The 19,990-nt window shown below is 43.1% G+C and overlaps 1 long non-coding RNA gene across 1 annotated transcript in view; it reads right to left on the reverse strand.

Annotated features, from left to right (window-relative positions):
• Nucleotides 1–16,121: 16,121 nt before the first annotated feature.
• LOC132539443 (uncharacterized) overlaps nt 16,122–19,990 on the reverse strand; it is a 33,231-nt gene continuing 29,362 nt past the window's right edge. The window contains exon 3 of the long non-coding RNA XR_009550732.1: nt 16,122–16,721. This is a non-coding gene — a long non-coding RNA (uncharacterized LOC132539443). The remainder of the gene's footprint in view (nt 16,722–19,990) is intronic.

The raw sequence follows: 19,990 nt of genomic DNA on the forward strand, positions 1-19,990 counted from the left end.
TCTGAAAATTATAAGTTTAAGGTCAGGAGGTCAGGAGTTTGGCAGTAGCACAGCTGGTAAAGGACAGGTGGCACAAAGCAGAAGGACACCAGGGTAAGGATCCTGGTTAGAGCCGCCAGCTCCCCACATGCAGGGGAGTTGATTCACAAGTGGTGAAGCAGGTCTGCAGGTGTCTATCTTTCTCTTCCAGTCTCTGTCTCCCCCTCTCTCCCCATTTTTCTCTATCCTATTCAACAACGTCAACAACAATGATACCTACAACAACTAAACAAGGGCAATAATGGGAATAAATTTTAAAAAGTTTAAACTCTCTGAAAGGCAATAAAAAAAAGATAGAAACGGAGTTGGGCAGTAGAGCAACGGGTTAAGGGCATGGGGTGTGAAATGCAAGGAGTGGCATTAAGGATCCTGGTTCTAGACCCCAGCTCCCCACCTGCAGGGGAGTCACTTCACAAGTGGTGAAGCAAGTCTGCAGGTGTCTGTCTTTGTCTCCTCCTCTCTGTCTTCCCCTCCTCTCTCCTTTTCTCTCTATCCTATCTAACAAGGACAACAACAATAATTACACCTACAATAAAAACAATAAGGGCAACAAAAGGGAAATAAATATATAAATACAATTTTAAATGCATCATAAAAATCTTTTTTAAAAAAAAAGATGGAAACAATTATTTCAGTCAATTCCAAATCACTGAGCACAGTTTTCTTTTATATTTTTCAATAGTGAACCACATTTTTGATGCTACTTATAAATACAATCAACATTATAGTTTTCTTTTGCACCTCCTGATAGTAACTGAACAAGTGTAATATTTTTATGTATTTATTGACTACCTGTACTTTTTCTGTACCCTATTCATAATATTTGAAATCTCTAAAGTCCATCGTTTCATTTTCTTCTTGATGTTTCATTGTTGTTGTTAATGCTATGGCTTCTGCTCATTAGCTATAGGACTCTATCATCATCAGCTGTCTTAATTTAACTTTTATTTATTTTATTCATATATAATAAATATATCGTTTATGTTATTTTTATTATTAGCTACAGGACTCTAACATCATGATCAGCTGTCTTTATTTTATTTATTCATTTTGAATGTATTTAGAGACAAAGATGAAGAACCGAGGTGCAGAACTGTTCTACTATTTCTAAAACCTCCCCCCTCCCCACCTTGTGGGTGGGGACTGGGGTTGGAACCAAGGTAACCAACATGCCAACTTAAGTGCTCTACTGGGTGACACACAAACTGCCCACTTTTCTCAATTTTTAAGAACTTCCCATAGTCTTGAATACTCAATTGTCTCCGAATACTCAATACTCAATTGTCTTGAATACTCAGGCATGTCACTCATCTAACTTCCTTATCTTCCACTGTCCCTGCTGGGGAGCCAGCATAATGGTTCTGTATGTCAAAGGCTTTTCCATGCATGAAGCTCTGAAGTCCCAGGATCAATTTTCAGCTCCACCGTAACCCGGAGCTGAGCAGTGCTCTGATCTTTCTCTTTTTGTATCTCTCTCATTAAAAATATAAAAAATTGGGAGTCGGGTGGTAGCGCATCGGGCTAAGTGCACGTGGTGCAAAGCACAAGGACCGGCATCTGGATCCTAGTTTGAGCCCCTGGCTCCCCACCTGCAGGGGGTTCGCTTCACAGGCGGTGAAGCAGGTCTGCAGGTGTCTATCTTTCTCCCCCCACTCTGTCTTCCCCTCCTCTCTTCATTTCTCGCTGTTCTGTCCAACAACAACTACATCATTAATAACTACAGCAATAAAACAAGGGCAACAAAAGGGAATTAAGAAATATTAATAAAAAATCTTTTATAATATATATATATATGTAATATATATATATATATTTTTTTTTAGGTTCCAGGCAGTGACACACCTGGTTGAGCACACATGTTACAATGCACAATGACCCAAGTTCAAACTTCTAATCTCCACCTGAGGTGGAGAAATCTTCAAGAGTGGTGAAGCAGGGCTACAGTTGCATCTCTGTCTCTCGCCTTCTCCACCTCCCCCTCCTTTCTGAATTTCTGTTTTGTCCAATAATAATAGTCTGTTAAAAACATATATATGTACTTTAATTTCTAATATTTAGTTGTATGCTAGTCCCAAGACATATGCACAGCTATGTTTCTATAGCTATATAGTTGGTAAGTCAAAATATAGAAGCAACCTAAACACAGACAACTAGATAACCATGTTAGAATGGGGCATGGCTGGTGATGCACACAGCTGAAACTGCTCTTAACATACACAGAGACCTGGGTTTGAGCCCCTGTTCCCCAGCAGCAGGGAGGATGTTTAATGAGTGGTGAAGTAGGTTTAAAAGTCCCCCTCTCTCTTTTTTCTTTTTTTATTTAATTCACCTCCACTCCCCAGGATAACTGCTGCGGCTCAGTGCCTATGCTACAAATCCACTGCTCCTGGAGGCTGTTTTTTTCCTTTTGTTGCCCTTGTTGTTTATCTTTGTTGTAGTTATTATTTATTGTTATTTCTCATTGTTGTTGGACAGGACATAGAGAAATTGAGAGGAGGGGAAGACAGAAGGGGGAGATAAGATAGACACCGGCAGACCTGCTTCATCCCCTTGTAAAGTGACCCTTCTGCAGGTGGAGAGTATCTGGCTCCAACGTGGATTCCTACACTGGTCCATGAACTTCCTGCCATGTACTCTTAACCCACTACACCTATCCCCATCCCTTTTTTCTTCCCACTCACCTCTTAATTTCCTCTGTGTTCTAACACATAAAACAGAAAAAAATGACCATTACTCATATCACGCCAGTGATAAATTTGTTCGTAATAATAATAATAATTTCAGGTATATAATTAACAGAAAATAATTTGTAATTTAAAAAATATATAATACCATGTCCTTTTAGAAAATTGAAACAAATGAGCTTGGAAAAATGCAAAAGAAACAGAAGCAGCCAAGTTGACTTCTAAGATTTTGTGAAAACTATGGTGGTTCCTCTTCTGAACAGCAGTACAGAACTTTGGCAATGGGTTTGGTGTGGAATTACAGCTGTGCATCTTACAATCTTAGAAAGCATTACTAAATTCCTAATAAAAATGTTTTAAAAAAGATATTTAGTTATAACTATCATTTTGCCCCTTTATGCCTCTGGTCTTTTAAAAAATAGTTTTAGCAGTTTTAACTCAGGAAGACTAAGTGCCATTGCAAAGCAGAATAAATATAAAACTGTAAGTTATAAAAATAAAAACAACAAAAAATAACAGCATATCATACTCAATCAGCAAATCCCTTGGAAAGGAAAAAAGACATGCACAAACCCAGAGCAATCTCTATTTATATTAATATGAAAACAGAAAAGAGAAGCTAGAAAAGTTGTTCATGGGTACTGGTGATTTAACAACTGCATAGCATGGGACATGACTTAGACTCTGAGAAAGGAAAGAAAGCACACGTCTTCTGCCCACCAGATGTTCACAATTCAGATGTATACAAGCATAATGTTAGCAACATCCAAGCAGCAGTGATTCTAAAGAGTTAGTGATAGGCTTCAAACCAATGAAAGTCATGATGCTGACAGTACAATGGAGAAAAGAATTCTAGTGGGTCTGAAAAGAGAAGAGCACCAAGCCTCCTTTAAAGAGCACTTAGACTTTGATCAAAGCATAATAAAGGGAGAAAAAGCACAGGTGCCACAATGAGTTCCATGAAGCTTTCTTGACACAGTAAACTGACCTCCAAACCCAGCTTCAGCTCACAATACCTGCATGGCAGCACTCAGGGCTGCTCCTGGCTCCTTCAGGTCCCTGCACCAAACCTTGGTGCTACAAGTCCATTTGCAAACACAACTGCAGCGACTGTGAGGCAGCATAGCAGTATACAAAAGGTTTTCATGCCTGAGGCTCTGGAGTCCCAGTGGAACCTCTGGCACCACCACAAGCAGAGCTCGGAAGTGCTCTGGTTGTTTCTTTTTAAAAGCAGAATTACTACCACCCAGGAAGGAGCTCAGAAGTCAAAGCAGGACCTGTAAGCATAGGATCCTGAATTTGGTCCCAGCACTGAATGTGCCAGAATGATGCTCTGGTATTTTCTCTTGAGAGAATTTGACACAAAGAAGTCACTGTTTCAGCAGGTGTAGAGAGCATAATGGTTCTGCAAAAAAACTCTCATACCTGACACTCCAAAGTCCCAGGCTCAATGCCTTATACCACCATAAGCCAGAATTGAGCAGTGCTCTGGTAAAATAAATAAATAAATACAGAGAGACAGATAGAAGGAAAAATAATAAAGAAAGAAAACAGAAGTTCTAATAGAGAAAAGCAATGCCCAAGTTCTGGAAAACTGAATTTTCACTAATTTGCAAAGAGCAGCTATGCCTGTAACTGGCATCTAAAGTCAACCTATCCTCATTCCAAGACACTGTTTTGCAAATGCTACCTATGAAAAACAGTTTAAAATAATGTGGAAAATGAACCCTTTAACACAGATAGTTCACCAAGTAGAGCAGGCTGCCCAGAATTGGGCCGTGGCCCTACATGGGAAGAGAATGGACCAGGAGAAGTTTCAATGCAGTCAGTACTCCATCTGTCTCTCTTCACCACTCTTGTCCCTCTGTCTGAATGAAAAAGCAGCCTATAAGTGGTGAAATCAAACATACACAAGGCCCTAGGTCCACAAGGTCAACACATGAGGTATTTGTAAAATTAAGAATAATACATTTGGGAAAATAAAAATAAATGACTGAGAGGCTATTACTATGCACTATATACTGATCTAAAAACTGTATTCTAGGGAGTCGGATGGTAGCACAGCAGGTTAAGCGCAGGTGGCGCAAAGTGCAAGGACCAGAGTAAGGATCCTGGTTCGAGCCCCCGGCTCCCCACCTGCAGGGGAGTCGCTTCACAGGTGGTGAAGCAGGTCTGCAGGTGTCTGTCTTTCTCTCCCCCTCTCTGTCTTCCCCTCCTCTCTTGATTTCTCTCTGTCCTATCCAACAACGATGACACCAATAACTACAACAATAAAACAAAGAGGGCAACAAAAGGGAATAAATAAATAAATAAAATTTAAAAAAAAACTGTATTCTACAGAACTTCAGTTTAATCCTAACAATACATAAGTGAGCCACCTGAATTAGGAAAGTGACTTCTGTCCATAAAATCTAGTTTAAATTAAGGATAGCAGAACTTCTATCTGTGGAAAACTAGAGTTTAGTGCTTAGACCCCAGAGTCTGCAAATGGGGTGCAGGGGGTTCAGTGGACTCTGGTGGAAGATAAGTTGTTGCAACACATTTTAAAGAGGTGAAGACATCAACTTCTGAAACACTGGTTTATGAATCTATCTTAACTCAAAACAGCATATTGTTAATCATCAATATTCCTTTCAGTTTTTTTTTCTACTTGGGAAAGAAGGATTTACAAGATAGTTGTTATCATGTGGGCACAATTTCTCCCCGTCACTGACAGGCACCTGCACAATGACCCTACAGCCATCTTAGCATTTCTGCCACCCTTGGGCAATGTGGGTGTCTCTAGCACCCACTCTGCCTCCTCCTGCTACCCCCCAAGGCCTAGTCTTGTTGCAACAGGCCAAGCCCAGTCGAAATTTCACCATGTATATGGCTTTTTATTCCTAATTTTTTTAAAATAATGGTAAAGGTCATTTAAAAAATATTTATTTATTTATTCCCTTTTGTTGCCCTTGTTGTTCTATTGCTGTAGTTAATGTTGACCTTGTTGTTGGATAGGACAGAGAGAAATGGAAAGAGGAGGGAAAGACAGAGTAGGGGAGAGAAAGATAGACACCTGCAGACCTGCTTCACTGCCTGTAAAGAGACTCCCCTGCAGGTGGGGAGCCAGGGGGTTGAACCTCTTCCTTATTTCTTAAGTTCCATCTGTAAGTGAGACCACCAGGTACTCATCTTTCTCCTTCTAGCTGATGCTACTAAACATGACCACCTGAAGTTCCATACAGCAGGAGGCAGGAGGATAATTTCTCCATCTTCAATAGGTGAGTAGACTTCCCTTGCGCATATGGACCACAACCATCTAAAACACTCTGTTAACCTTCAGGGTTGCTCCCAGGTTTGGACACACCTGTGCAAAGGTTGTGCTGGAGACCTATTTGTCTCCTTTTGCATGGCTGTTTTTAATTCCTCTGCTTATTTCCTTTCTCTGTGTGCCTAAGTTGTGTGTGTATGTGTGTGTGTGTGTGTGTGTGTATTTCCCACAGCTAGAAGGCATTGCTGTCTCAACATACCTGACACCAACATTTCATTCAAATGCTTGTAATGTAACATTGGCTCTGACTGGCCTGCAATGGGTTCCCAATGTGGGAAAGGGCCCACAGTCCCTCTGTGACACTGTGTCTGTCTGTCTGCAATCACAAGGCCAGCACTGCCACCTGGTCTCTCTTTGGTGGGGATCAGTCAGATTCCTCTCTTTGACATCAAATGGACCAGACTGTTCCTTAGTTTTCATTTCTTTTGTTTTCTTTACACTTTCCTGCTCTTCCCTCCTCCATTTCTCTCTCTCCATATATATATATATATATATATATATATATGTGTGTGTGTGTGTGTGTGTGTATATATATATATGTCTTTGTAAACTGCCACATGCATTTACGACCAGAAAGCACCTCATCAATATCCTTTGCTACCTGGTGTGAGTTGAGTAACTGTTGCAAAGTTACCAGTCACCAGCAGACTCTAACAAGTGTTCTAGAAGACTGGTCAGCACAGGCAATGCAGACAGGTTACTTATAGTGACTTCTCAACGGAATATGAACAGCCAAGGTTTTAACACAATGGCTCCCTTAATATTCTATGATGTCTGAACTTGATCTACTGTGGGAGCCTAGCTTTGTCGGTCGTCTAGCTATAGCCTGAGCCTTTTGCGAACAGGAGGTGAAGAACACTGTGCTGCTTTCAGAAATTCCAAAAGCAGCAGGGTGAATCTGGGATAACAGAGAGCAGATGTCCCCTGGCATGAAGACTGAGTACAAATCCTTGGGCCCTTTACAAGGACACTGCTCCAATTTATGATATGTATACATTTCACTTTCTTTCACTCTATGGGTCGCAGTCTCACATATTCCATAAAAAAAAGAAACTGAAAAATATTTCAACTTGGGATGAAGGAGAATTGTGTGCAACAAGCACCAGCAATAACCTGGGTGGCAAAAAAAATGCATAGAACTTAGAGATGATTATAGTGAAGACTTCAAAAAAACGGGGAGAATACAGCCTTGTGTAAAAAAAATGTGTATAGAACTGTTGATTGTGGCATTATATATAGTTACACAGAGTCAGAAAATTGCAAATACAAATCCTAGCAGAATGAAAATGGGAATTGTTGTTCCCATCTACAAAGAACTTCTATGCATAAACAGAGCTTATATTTCTCCATGGACTCTCACATCACAGGTAATACAAGAACAGTTTTACACCAGGGGCCCAAAGACAGCTCACTCAGGAGTTGTCTACTCTGCCATGTACACAGCCCAGGTCTGAGCCCCCAGTGCAGCCCAGGGAGTGCTGTGGCTCCTGAAGAAGGGTCTGTGCTGTGAACCTGTCCTTCTCTCTCCAGCTCTGTCCTCTCTGTGTCTGTCTGCAAAAGCTGACCTGGAGAGGAGAACCAAAGAATAATAAAATTGTTGAATATGGAAATAAAATGTGAATTATATCCACGATTCCATCACCAAATGAAAAGAGTTGAGAAAGGTGTTAACTACACCCTGCACAGCCCTGTGGATTGCAGTGGGTGTCTTTAATAACAGTAGAGATAGACACTAATAACAAGAAATGAATCTGGCTAACAATCAGCCATAGGGATTCATCATCCTGTGTAGGTTGTCAAGTAAAACAATCAAGATAGGGAGCACACGGGGGGTGGTTTAACTCATAAAATGTTCAAACCCTGGGGCTGGGCTGCTGAGCACACACAGTACCATGAGCAAATGTGGCTGCCAGACCCCTGTCCCTACCTGCACCAATAAGACTTATGAGTGGTGAAGATTTGCTGCAGTGTCCATCTCTCTCTTCTTCTCTGCCTACCTCTTCCCTCTCAATTTCTGTCCTAATAGTTTTTTTTTTTTTTTTTTTTTTTTAAAAAGGAACAAAGAAGGCCACAGGCGTTGGGGATTCCTTGTGCAAGCACTGGAGCCCCAATGCTAACTCTGGTGGTATTAAAACAATCCCAAAACAGACCACATCAGATAATGTCAGGAGCACCTGTTAGGCATTATGATTTTAATGGCAGTAGGATCACAGAGTCACCATGATGGTGACATTGCAAGAGAAAATGATCATTGGGCTGAGACATATGGGGACTTCTCAGGTAAGGGCAACTTTATCATTTGTGACCTGGATGACAGTTTGTGAGATTTAACTTCATCTCTATTAATCAGACTGTCTATTTCTATAACATGTTCTTTTTTCTTGAGGGCTATGATATAGCATGATTAGATGTTGATAACTCTGATAGGAATGAGCTCACCCAGAAGACTGATTATGTCTTGATAGTAAGATAAAAGTTGTTTTTAATTGGGAGCTAGAGTTTTATTTATTTATTCCTTTTTGTCACCCTTGTTTTATCGTTGTAGTTATTGTTGTTGTTACTGATATCGACATTGTTAGAGAGGACAGAGAGAAATGGAGAGAGGAGGGGAAGACAGAGATGGGGAGAGAAAAATAGACACCTGCAGACCTGTTTCACTGCCTGTGAAGCGACTCCCCTGCAGGTGGGGAGCCGAGGGCTCCAACTGGAATCCTTACTGCTTTGCACCACATGCTTTTAACCCACTGCTCTACAGCCCGATTCCCTTTCTTTCTTTTTTTTTTTTTTTAATGAAAGAGAAAAACAGATGGAGCCCAGTCTGCGACACAGTTCTGGTTTTTGGTGGTGTCAGGATTAAATCTAGGCACTCTTGGGTTCAGCCCTGATGTCTGGAGCACATACCACTGTGCAATCCCCCTTACCCAATAGCTGTTTTTCTTCTTTAAACTTAACACCCTGAGTTGGGTGGTAGAGCAGTGGTTAAGAGCACATGGTGCAAAATGCAAAGACCAACGTAAGGATCTAGGTTCGAGCCCCCGGCTGCCCACATGCAGGGGTGTCACTCTACAGGCAGTGAAGCAGGTCTGCAGGTGTCTATTTTTCTCTCACCTTCTCTGTCTTCCCCTCCTCTCTTCATTTCTCTCTGTCCTATCTAACAGTGGCAACATCAATAACAACAATAATAACTACAACAATAAAAAGACAACAAGGGCAACAAAAAGGAAAATAAATAAATAAAATAAATAAATAAATAAATAATTTAACACCCAAGCCAAGCTGCCACCTCTATGTATATGATCCAGGAGCAAATAAAATCGTCATCTAATGGCTGAGTAAGTTGTAGTCTATGTGCACAATGGAATTCTACTCAGCTATTAAAAACGGTGATTTCACCTTCTTCACCCCATTCTGCATGCAGCTTGAAGGAATCATGTTAAATGACAGAAGTTAGAAAGAGAAGGATGAATATGGGATGATCTCACTCACAGGCAGAAGGTGAAAAACAAGATCAGAAGGGAAAACATTAAGCAGAACATGGACTGGAGTTGGTGTATTTCACCAAAGTAAAAGACTCTGGGCAGGGTGTGGGTTCGGGTCCTGGAATATGATACCAGAGGAGGACCTAGTGGGGGTTGAATTGTTCTGTAGAAAGCTGGGAAATGTTACGCATGTAGAAAAGCTTGTGTTTTGCTGTCAACTGTGAACCATTCATTACCCAATAAAGAAATTTTAAAAAGTAGTCATCTAAGGTGTAGAGCTACAACGTATTTATTATACTAATATATATGCTATCAGATAATATGAATAACATATGTAATATACTATTTAAGGTTAGAAGAACTATCTGGGAGAGATGCAGGAGGGCATGGTGATGACCTTTTTTTACAAGGATGCTTTGTAAATAATCCATCACATCCATTACTTGCACCTTCTGGTGGAAAATGGATCTGTGCATGTTAAAAGTGTATAGGGACAGGCTGGGGGTGGCTTTTTCGCCAAAGATCCACAGGGTCTTGGTCTCCTCTGAGGCATGGAGGGCCAGCAGGGCTAATGCTCTGGGAACCTTGGGGGCCCCATGCATGTTTGGGGAGCACTGCAGATATTTTCCCTGCTATACAGAGTAGAGAAGATGTTCTCCTTGTAGCACCCATGCACCATCATCTTGGTACCCTGGTAAGGGGAGCCCCTGATAATGTGGTGTGGTGTGGGACAGGTGGCTGCTCTACCTGCAGAGACTCCTGTGAAAGAGACAATCTGTGAATGTGATGCAAAGGATGTGGAACAGAGGAAGTGAGAGAATGGAGACATTTCAGAGCAGGGTGCTACAGAGAGCTCACTTTCTAAGGAGCCACTTTAGAAAGGCAAAATAGAGACAGAACATATTCTGAACAGCACAAGGTGTTCCAGTGTATCAAAAGGGATAGCTTTTAAGTGAGCTGACTTAGGTATCCTGGTTTCCATGACTTTTGCTAATTTGAAGTTTTTTAACTAGAACTTGTTATTCAGCTTTTGTAGAAAGAATGTCTTCATCTAGAGATCTGCATTCCTTGATGATGAATTCTCTCTTTCTGCAGAACTGTGTACCTGTGTGTGTATATGTGTGTGTGTGCGTTTGTGTGTGTGTGTTTCCCCTCTCTCTCACTTCCTTCTATCTCTATCCAGTAAACATATAAAATATATATAGAGAGAGGGCTTGGCAGTAGCACACCTGGTTAAGTAAACACAGTACAATACACAAGGCTCTGAATGCAAAAACCTATTCTCCACTTGAAAGCGGATGCCTCAGGAGCAGTGAAACAGGTCTGCAGGTGTCTATCTTTCTCTCTCCCTCTCTATCTGCACCTCCCCTCTCAATTTTCCTCTTCCAATCAAACAAAACAAAATGTAAATAAAGGGGGAACTGGTTCCCAGAGTTATGGGTTCCTAGTTCAGGCACTTAGCTGCAGCAATAACCCTAATGGCAATAGAAAGAAAGAAAGAAAGAAAGAAAGAAAGAAAGAAAGAAAGAAAGAAAGAAAGGAAGGGAAAAGAAAAGAAAAGAAAAGCAGGAATAAAAGATCACAAAATTGCTTGCAGGAGTGGTGTATTCATATTGCAGGCACTGAGCCACAGTGAAAACCTGACATAATATATAAGTTTTATATATAAAACTATATATTATGATTCCTCCTAACAAAATATATAAAAGTTTGTTTTCTCTTTTCTGTGTGAAATTCATACCAATTCAACTATTTCCACTATAGGAGTAATATCAATGGTAAACTATTTTAGAATGGAAGGCAGGAAACATCGAGAAGGAACCGGCCCACCACCCCACCCCCTCCACCTGGCCTCCCTAGGCACAGACATTCACATCAAGCTACACCTGGGAATTGTGGGAGTGAGGTTGCTTGTGGTGGGTGGGATGGAGAGCTCCATTCTACCTGGAACTCCATGATCACTTCACTCCAAGCTCTGCAAAGAGTCTAATTCATTCCAGTAACTCAGTGCAGGCATCATGGAGTCCTAGCACTCCCAGTGGGGGTGATCCAGGCAGCCAGGGCATCAGTTCCTGGGATGGCCTGATATGGGGCGAACCCTGGGGTGGATAAGACATGTTCCCAAGTCCTGAAAGGCCCTGCTCTAGTAAGAGTCACAGTGCACACAGACAGAGTCCCATGTGGCAAAGGCTCCAGAGACACAGAGAAAGAGCCACTGTCTATCTACTGCCACTGTAAAATAAGCGCCCTCCCTAACAGTGAGCTGGGTTTGATTTCACAACACAGAAGTGTCCCCAGGTTGGATTGTGGGTGGGTCTTAAGCCCTGCCTGTACCACCCCCTCACTTCCTGCAGGTGGCTTTCAATGTCAGGAGCCACATCAGGAGGGCAGTCAAGGGCCCAGAGGCGACACTTGCAGGATGGCTGGGGTTCACCTGTGCTCCCTGCTGTTCCTACTCAGTGTCTGGGCCTACGGACACAATGACCTGAGGTCTCCTCAGAGGTCTGCTCCAGGTGGCAGGGATCTCTGATGATGGAGACAGAAGTGGAGTCTTGTCTCTGGGACAGCAGCTCAGTGGTTGGCAGCTCACCCATTTCCTGCCCACAGTCTTGTTGGTGCCCTACAGGGAGAACAGTCAACATGCAGACTCAGGTTGATGAATGGTCCCCATCAGGCCAACTCACCTTGAGGTTATGCCCAAATGGTGCCTGCAGTCCTCCTTCTGGGTCTCAGGATGGAGACACTGTGTCTGTGGGAGCATCACTGCACTCAGGCAGGGAGACCCTACAGAAAGCAGGTGCCCAGGCACAGAAAGTGCTGAGTCAGTTGGGAGCAGGGTTCCCACGTTCCATTGCTTAGAATGCAGACATCCCTTGGTACAGGGTGCAATGGGGACTTTCTATTCCATGATGTCTGGGGTTACACTGCACTGGGCTGGACTTTTTTTCCAGTAGAGGGAGATAGATTAAAAAAAAAAACAAGGGGCTGGGTTGTGGGGCACCAGGCTGAGTGCACACACGACCATATACAAGGATCTGGGTTTGAGACCGAGCTCCCAAACTGCTTGGGGATAGTTTCTAGTGCGGCTGTCTATCATTCTCTCTTCTCTCTTTCCCCCTCCAATTTCTCTCTATCCAATAAAATAGAAGGAAAAAAACACAAAAGGAACATGACTGACAGGACTAGTGAATTCATAGTGCCAGTAGCAGCTCTAGTGAATTACAGAATAGCAGAGAAAGAGAAGGAGAGAGAGAAAGAGGGAGAGGGAGAGGGAGTGTGAGAGGGAGAGGGACATGGAGAGGGAAAGAAAGAAAGGCAGCAACACAGTACTAACACTTATTTCCATCATGTGGTGAGGACTGAGCTTGAACCTGGATCTGGCACAGTAAGAGCAGGGGACTTTGCAGTGTGAGGGCTCTTCTGCTGGGCCCATTAGTAACTTTGGCTAGGATCCTGTCTGAAAACACTCGTGCTCATTCACACCCAATACCATTGAGATCTTTATTTCTCTGGCAAATTATTTGTCAATTCTGACTCCAAATGTGTCCTTCTTTAGAAAATATTTTATTTATTATTTTTTGTGAATAAAGATAAGAGATATTGAGAGGAGAAGGGGGTATAGAGATAGACAGGACCCTGTAGCTCTGCTTCACTGTTCATCAAGATTCCCTGTTGCAGGTGGGGCTGGGGACTTGAACTTGGATGCTTGTGCACTGTAATCTGTGCACTCTACCAGATATGCCACCGCCTGTGCCCTGACATTGCCCTTCTAAACTGTGCCTTTACATAGATCTCTTAAGGAGTCAAACACATGAAGGTAGGAACACTGATGGCTGCTGTGATTAACTGCAATGGACTGTGTGGAATTGCTCTGCTCACTATACTGACACATGAGGTCAGTCTAATAGACTTTAAATGTTTCTTTTTTTATTATTTACTTAACTGCTATGGTCTTGTGACCCATTAGTTCCAGAAGATCTTTTCTTTTGAATCCTTTAAAAAGAGACAAGGTGGGTGGCTGGGCGGTAGTGCAGCAGGTTAAGCACACATGGTGTGAAGCTCTAGGACTGGCCTAAGGGTCCCGGTTCGAGCCCCTGGCTGCATAAGTGGAGAAGCAGGTCTGTAGGTGTCTCTTTCTCTGCCCTCTCTCTCTTCCTCTCCTCACTCGATTTCTCTCTGTCCTGTCCAACAACAAGGATAGCAATAACAAAAACAATTATAATGACAATGAAGAACAAGGGCAACGAAAGGGGAAAATATCCTCCAGGAGTAGTGGATTAATAGTGCAGGCGGAGAGCCCCAGCAACAACCCTGGAGGGAGAGAGAGAGAGAGGCTGAGAGATAGAGATCCAGGCTCACTGCACCCCTCCACTGCTAATGGAGTCTCCCCTCTGCTGTGTGAGCTGATCTGATGCGCGTCCCGGGTGTGAACCTGGGGCTTCCTACAAAGTAACATGAGCTTTGCTGTGTGAGCTCTGTGCCAGTCCTAGAATGTCCTTCTCCTCTGTCAGGGCTACAAAGGAACAGTGGTCAGCTTACTCTACGCTCCCATCCCACTGCTCTTCCCAGCCCAGGCAGTCACCAAAGAGAGGACGCAGGGGACTGAAAACTCAGAAGCAAAATACAAAGCCAGAGCTGACACAGGAAGTAACTGTGCATCAAAACAGAGGCTAGTACTTCATGCTTAGGATTGCTTTCCCTTGCCCTTCCCAAATTACAAAAAGAGAGTTTGCTGTGGTGTGGATTCGAGTTTTAAAAATGTGGTTCATTTCTTTTTCTTTTTTTCTAAAATGTTTTTTAATATTTTTTTAAAAAATATTTATTTCCTTTTTGTTGTCCCTGTTGTTTTTATTGTTGTTCTAGTTGTTATTGTTGATGTTGTCGTTCTTGGATAGGACAGAGAAATGGAGAGAGATGGGGAAGACAGAGAGGGGGAGAGAAAGATAGACACCTGCAGACCTGCTTCACTGCCTGTGAAGTGAGTCCCTTGCAGGTGGGAAGGTTCATTTCTTAATGAGAGAGAGGGGAAGAGAGGGAGAGAGAGAGAGAGTGAGAGAGAGAGAGAGGGAGAGAGGGAGAGAGGGAGAGAGAGAGAGAGAGAGAGAGAGAGAGAGAGAGAGAGAGAAGAGTGTTCCTGAGGAGTTATTCTGATGCAGTCTCCGCCCCCAGGTTTTACTACGGGGGCAAAACCCTAGCATTGCCCCCTTCAACCAATCCTGGCCCTACACGTCACCCCTGGTTGTCGCCCAATAAAAAGCCTCCTCACCCCCCTCCCCTCTCTGGGCTCTCAGCTCTCGCTCTCTGAGGTCTCGCCCCTTGCTCTCCCCCCCCCACCCCCCCCCGTGGTCAGGTAGTGGGGACAGCCATTGCCGGCTGGCTCCACGTGGTCTGAACCAAACCCCCCATCCTATAATAAAGATTTGTGTACCCCTTTGCTCTGGATGTCCGCTCTCTTCTCCGAGGTGCAGCCTGACACCAGACCACCACAACAACAGAAGAGAAAGCAGGAGAAGAAGGAAAGAGAGGAGCAGAGTGTCACTCAGGATGGGCACTGAGGATGCTGCACTAAGCAGCTCACAGTCGCCTGACAGTGCTCTAGACACTAGCTCACAGTCTGGGAAATGGAGCTCATTTCTGAGGTATAGAGAGGAAAGTCTCCTTTCATCCTGATCTGTTTGAGAATTTAACTTGGACTGTAACTGCACATCACTTAGAGGGCTGGGAACTCAGTCTGAGAAACACCAAGTGCAGGTGGTCAGCATGTGAATACCTGAGCCTGGACACAAGCCTCTCACTATGTTCAGATGCCGAGGATGTTCTGCCATGGAGCCGGGATTCAGGAAATACTTCTGTGTGGACTCAGAGGTGTGACCTCATTTGAAAGGAATTTCAGAAATACAAGGGCCTTTTTTGTAAAGAAATACACTAGCAAGGGCAACAAAAAGGAATAAATAAATAAATAAATAGAATCCCATACTGAAAATAAAAAGGTATGAGGAGAAGAGAGTTTAATCTCTATTTCCTTAAACATCAAGAAAGAAAGACATGATTAGTGAAGTAAATGAATAAATCAATTAACAGATTTTTCCTTTTCTTGTTTTTTTTTTTTTTTGCCTCCAGGGTTATTTATTGCTCAATAAGAATCCACTTTTCCTGGTGGCCTATTTTTTCATTTTATTAAATACAGAAATTGAGATAATACAGAAATTGAGAGGTGATAGGGAGGGAGAACGATGGACACACTAGCAGACCTGCTTCGACTCTTTTGAAGAGACCCCCCTGAAGGTGGGGAGTGGGGTTTGAAACTTGATCCTTGCATGGGTCCTTGTTCTGAGTACTATGTGTGCTTAACCAGGTATACCGCCAGCCCCTTCAATATACATATTTAAAAAATATTTTATTATCTTTATATATTTATTGATGGGACAGCCAAAAACTGAGAGGGAATGGGGGTGATAGGGAGGGAGACACCTGCAGCATAGCTTCACCACTGATGAAACTTTCCCCCTGTAGGTGGGGAACAGGGGCTTGAACCTATGTCCTTTAGCATTGTAACATGTGCTCTCAACTAGGTGCACCTGCACCACCACCCAGCCACTCTTTCAAAACATTTTTTTCAAGACAGCACTTCTTGGAGAAAAAAAATAGAGAGGAGACTTCACCTCTCTGGCTAACAACACCATCAAGCATGGTTAGAGGTGCAGAGGTGCAGGTCTGAGGTTTGTTTTTTTTTTTTTTCCTGAGAACATGTAGCTGAAAACGTGGAAAATGGGATGAAAAAGACACTGGGAACAGGTGAATTTGGGACAGGGGTATTGATGCCTTTACATTGTACAATGGCTGTTTTTATTTTCATTATTTTAATAAAGCATTTCACCTAAAACAAATTATACTGTGATGACAAAACAAATAGAAAGACCCAGCAACTATATTGTTCCACAGATGTACAAATTAATATATTCTTTAGTGTATTAAAGAAAACTTTTAGGAAGGCAGGTCTGAGTTTTGTGCCACAGTAAGGGCTGGTCAGGATGGATGAAATGTGTGAAGACAATTAAGCTTAATACTAAACAGCTGCTACTGAGAGAGTTTTGAACTGCTATTTTAAATCCAACCATCCCAACTTAGAATATCTTAACACTCACCCATCACTGTGTCTGGAGTCTCATTTTCCTTAGAAGTCAGACACATCTGATGCTGTGCAGGAACCTTGAATAATAATAAAAAAACTGGGGTTACAACCCACCTTTCACAGGATCTACTTGAAGAAAACTTGTCTTTAGCTTCCCTAAGGTTCACAAAGAATGAATGAATCAAGTAAAAATATAAATTATCTTAGCTCCATGGATTTGACTACGGTTTGAGAGTAAATATTGCTGATTTCAGTAACTCTCTGAGTGCATAAGAACAATATATATTTGAAACACTATTGTCAACACTGTATTTCTTCTTGCACAGTTACTACTTCCTTGTAAATGAGAGATATACATTCTAGCAAATTCAGCACTTTGTAAATCAACTTTAAATACAGATCATAGTTTCAAATATTTTCTTGCAAGGAAATGTATTTTATCCACATAGCAGTTAAAGTGCTCCTTAATGTAGGAGGGAGAAGGGAAACACCTTAAAAGTGTGAGCAACTTTCAAGAGTAGAGACCAACTATCAAATAATCAGAAAATCAAATTAACTAGGCAAAAAACAGAGGTAGCAATTACTAGGAAGAGGGTCTCAAGACAGGCTGGGAGTAGGGATGAGAACATCTCCTGAGATGGAGGGAGTGCCAGATTAGGTGATCATTCCAGCCAGATAGGCTCTGTATATGTCAGGACGTTGTCTCTCTGTCCCTGCCTTTGCCTCTATCTCTGTCTCCATATATATAAAATCAGGCATGTCATGAAAAATATTTAAAAAGAGAAATATAACTCTGAACATGATCTAAAGAAATGCTTCCTGAAAAGACCAATCAAAGTATTATTCTGAGTCTATGTGAGAAATAGTCTCATTATTAGTAAGGTACACCAAAGTCATTAAAGGCAAATACCGGGGGCTGGGCCATACACAGCGGGTAAAGCACACATGGCTCAAAGCACTAGGACGGGCATAAAGATCCCAGTTTGAGCCCCCACTTCCTCACTTGTGTGGAGGAGGTCGCTTCACTAGCAGTGAAGCAGGTCTGCTGGTATCTGTGTTTCTCTCCCCCTCTCTGTCTTCCTGTCCTCTCTCGGTTTCTCTCTGTCCTATCCAACAACAACAGCTGTAACAACAACAAGGGCAATGAAATGGTAAAAACAGCCTCCAGGAGCAGTGGATTTGTAGTGTTGCCATCAAGCCCAATGATAACTTTGGAGGCAAAAAAAAAATACTAAAACTTATAGGCTATACATGACCTTCAGAGACAAGCACATACTCAGTGCATATATACTCATGACATCTGTGCAGCTTGGTGATACAAGAATCCGGCATGAAGCCCAGCCAGTCTATCTTGGCGTTACTCTCTATCGCACTCTGTCATTTCACGAACATCTCATAAAAACTTCAGCAAAAGTGGGCGCGAGGAATAACATCATTGCAAGACTGGCCAGCTCCTCATGGGGCGCGAGCGCTTCCACACTACGATCATCATCTCTGGCATTATGCTATTCCACTGCAGAATACTGTGCCCCAGTATGGTTCCGTAGCCCCCATGTCCACCTGGTCGATTCCAAATTATATTCCTCCATGAGGATAATTTCTGGAACCATCCATTCCACTCCGGTTCCATGGCTGCCAGTTCTAGGCAACATCGCCCCGCCAGATATTCGTCGGGATGCGGCATCATCTAAGTTCATTTCCCACATCTACACTCGACCGGACCTGCCAATATACGCGGATATCTTCGCCCACCCTGTCCAACGCTTGACGTCTCGTCACCCAATCTGGTCCCCTACGCCTACACTGAACTTCTCTGTTCCAGACTCTTGGAAACAGAGTTGGCAGTCAGCTGAGGTAAAGAACAAACACCTCATCACAGACCCCTACAAGCGTCAACCCGGCTTTGACCTAGCATGTTATGATTGGGCCCTCCTCAATCGCTATCGAACAGGCTATGGCCGGTGTGCCGCTATGTTCCATCGCTGGGGAGCCAGAGATGACCCGAACTGCCCCTGCGGCTACAGACAGACTATGACCCACATAGTCAACGACTGCCACCTCTCCAGATTCAAAGGAGGTCTCGAAACTTTACATCAGGCTCAATCTGACGCTGTTGACTGGCTACGGAAGAAGGGCAAACGCTAGAAGAAGAAGTGCATATAGAAAGGGAAAAGAAGAGACTTAGGTGGTAGCACAACTGATTAAGCGCCCATGGCACAAAGTGCAAGGATGGGGGTAATGATCCCGGTTGGAGCCCCTGGCTTCCCACCTGTAGGGGAGTTGCTTCAGAAGCAGTGAAGCGGGTCTGTAGGTGTCTATCTTTCTCTCCCCTCTCTGTCTTCCCCTCCTCTCCTCATTTCTCTCTGTCCTATCCAACAATGATGACATCAGTAACAACAACAACTACAACAGGGGATTCGGGCGGTAGCACAGTAGATTAAGTACAACTGCACAAGCAGAAGGATTACCGTGTGGATCCTGGTTTCAGCCCCCGGCTCCCCACCTGCAGGGGAGTTGCTTCACAGGCAGTGAAGCAGGTCTGCAGGTGTCTATCTTTCTCACCCCCTCTCTGTCTTCCCCTCCTCTCTCCATTTCTCTCTGACCCATCCAACAAAACAACAATAACTACAACAACAACGAAAAAAAGGACAACAAAACCGAATAGATATTTAAAAATAAAATAATTACAACAATAAAACAAAGGCAACAAAAGGGAATAAATAAATCTTTTTTTTTTTCAAAAAAAAAGGGGTAAAAAGGGAACTGAGCAGTAGAGCAGCCAGTCAAGCCAAGTGGGGCAAAAACGCAAGGACCTACTGAAGGATCGCAGTTCGAGCCCCCAGCTCCCTGCTTGTAGGGGAGTTGCTTCACAGGCAGTGAGGCAGATCTACAGTTGTCTTTCTCTCCCCGTCTGTCTTCCCCTCCTTTCTCAATTTTTCTCTGTCCTAACAAGGAAGACATCAATACTAATAACTACAACAACAATAAAAAAGGCAACAAAAGAGAATACATAAAAAATAATAAAAAAGGGAAAAGAAACACTGAAATACCCAGCAGCATATGGCTAGCAGGCATCAATAGGGGATAGCGACACATATAATGGAGTCAGTCACACCAGTGAAGATGTTGTAACTAGGGTGACGCAGGGGCCTTGCTGCTGTCCTGTGGTCCACTGTGGGCGCCCCGGCCCCTAAGGACTGCACAGATGGGGGGGGGCACTGAGTTGCGCCCAGAGCCAGCATGGATGGGCCCTGCAATATCACCAGGGCCACGAGCATCTGCATGAACTGGGACTGTTGCCAGGTGGCTTCTTGGTGATATATGATGGAGAAGATCTGTTCATCCA

Source organism: Erinaceus europaeus, chromosome 7, assembly GCF_950295315.1.
Source record: "Erinaceus europaeus chromosome 7, mEriEur2.1, whole genome shotgun sequence".
Taxonomy (NCBI): domain Eukaryota; kingdom Metazoa; phylum Chordata; class Mammalia; order Eulipotyphla; family Erinaceidae; genus Erinaceus; species Erinaceus europaeus.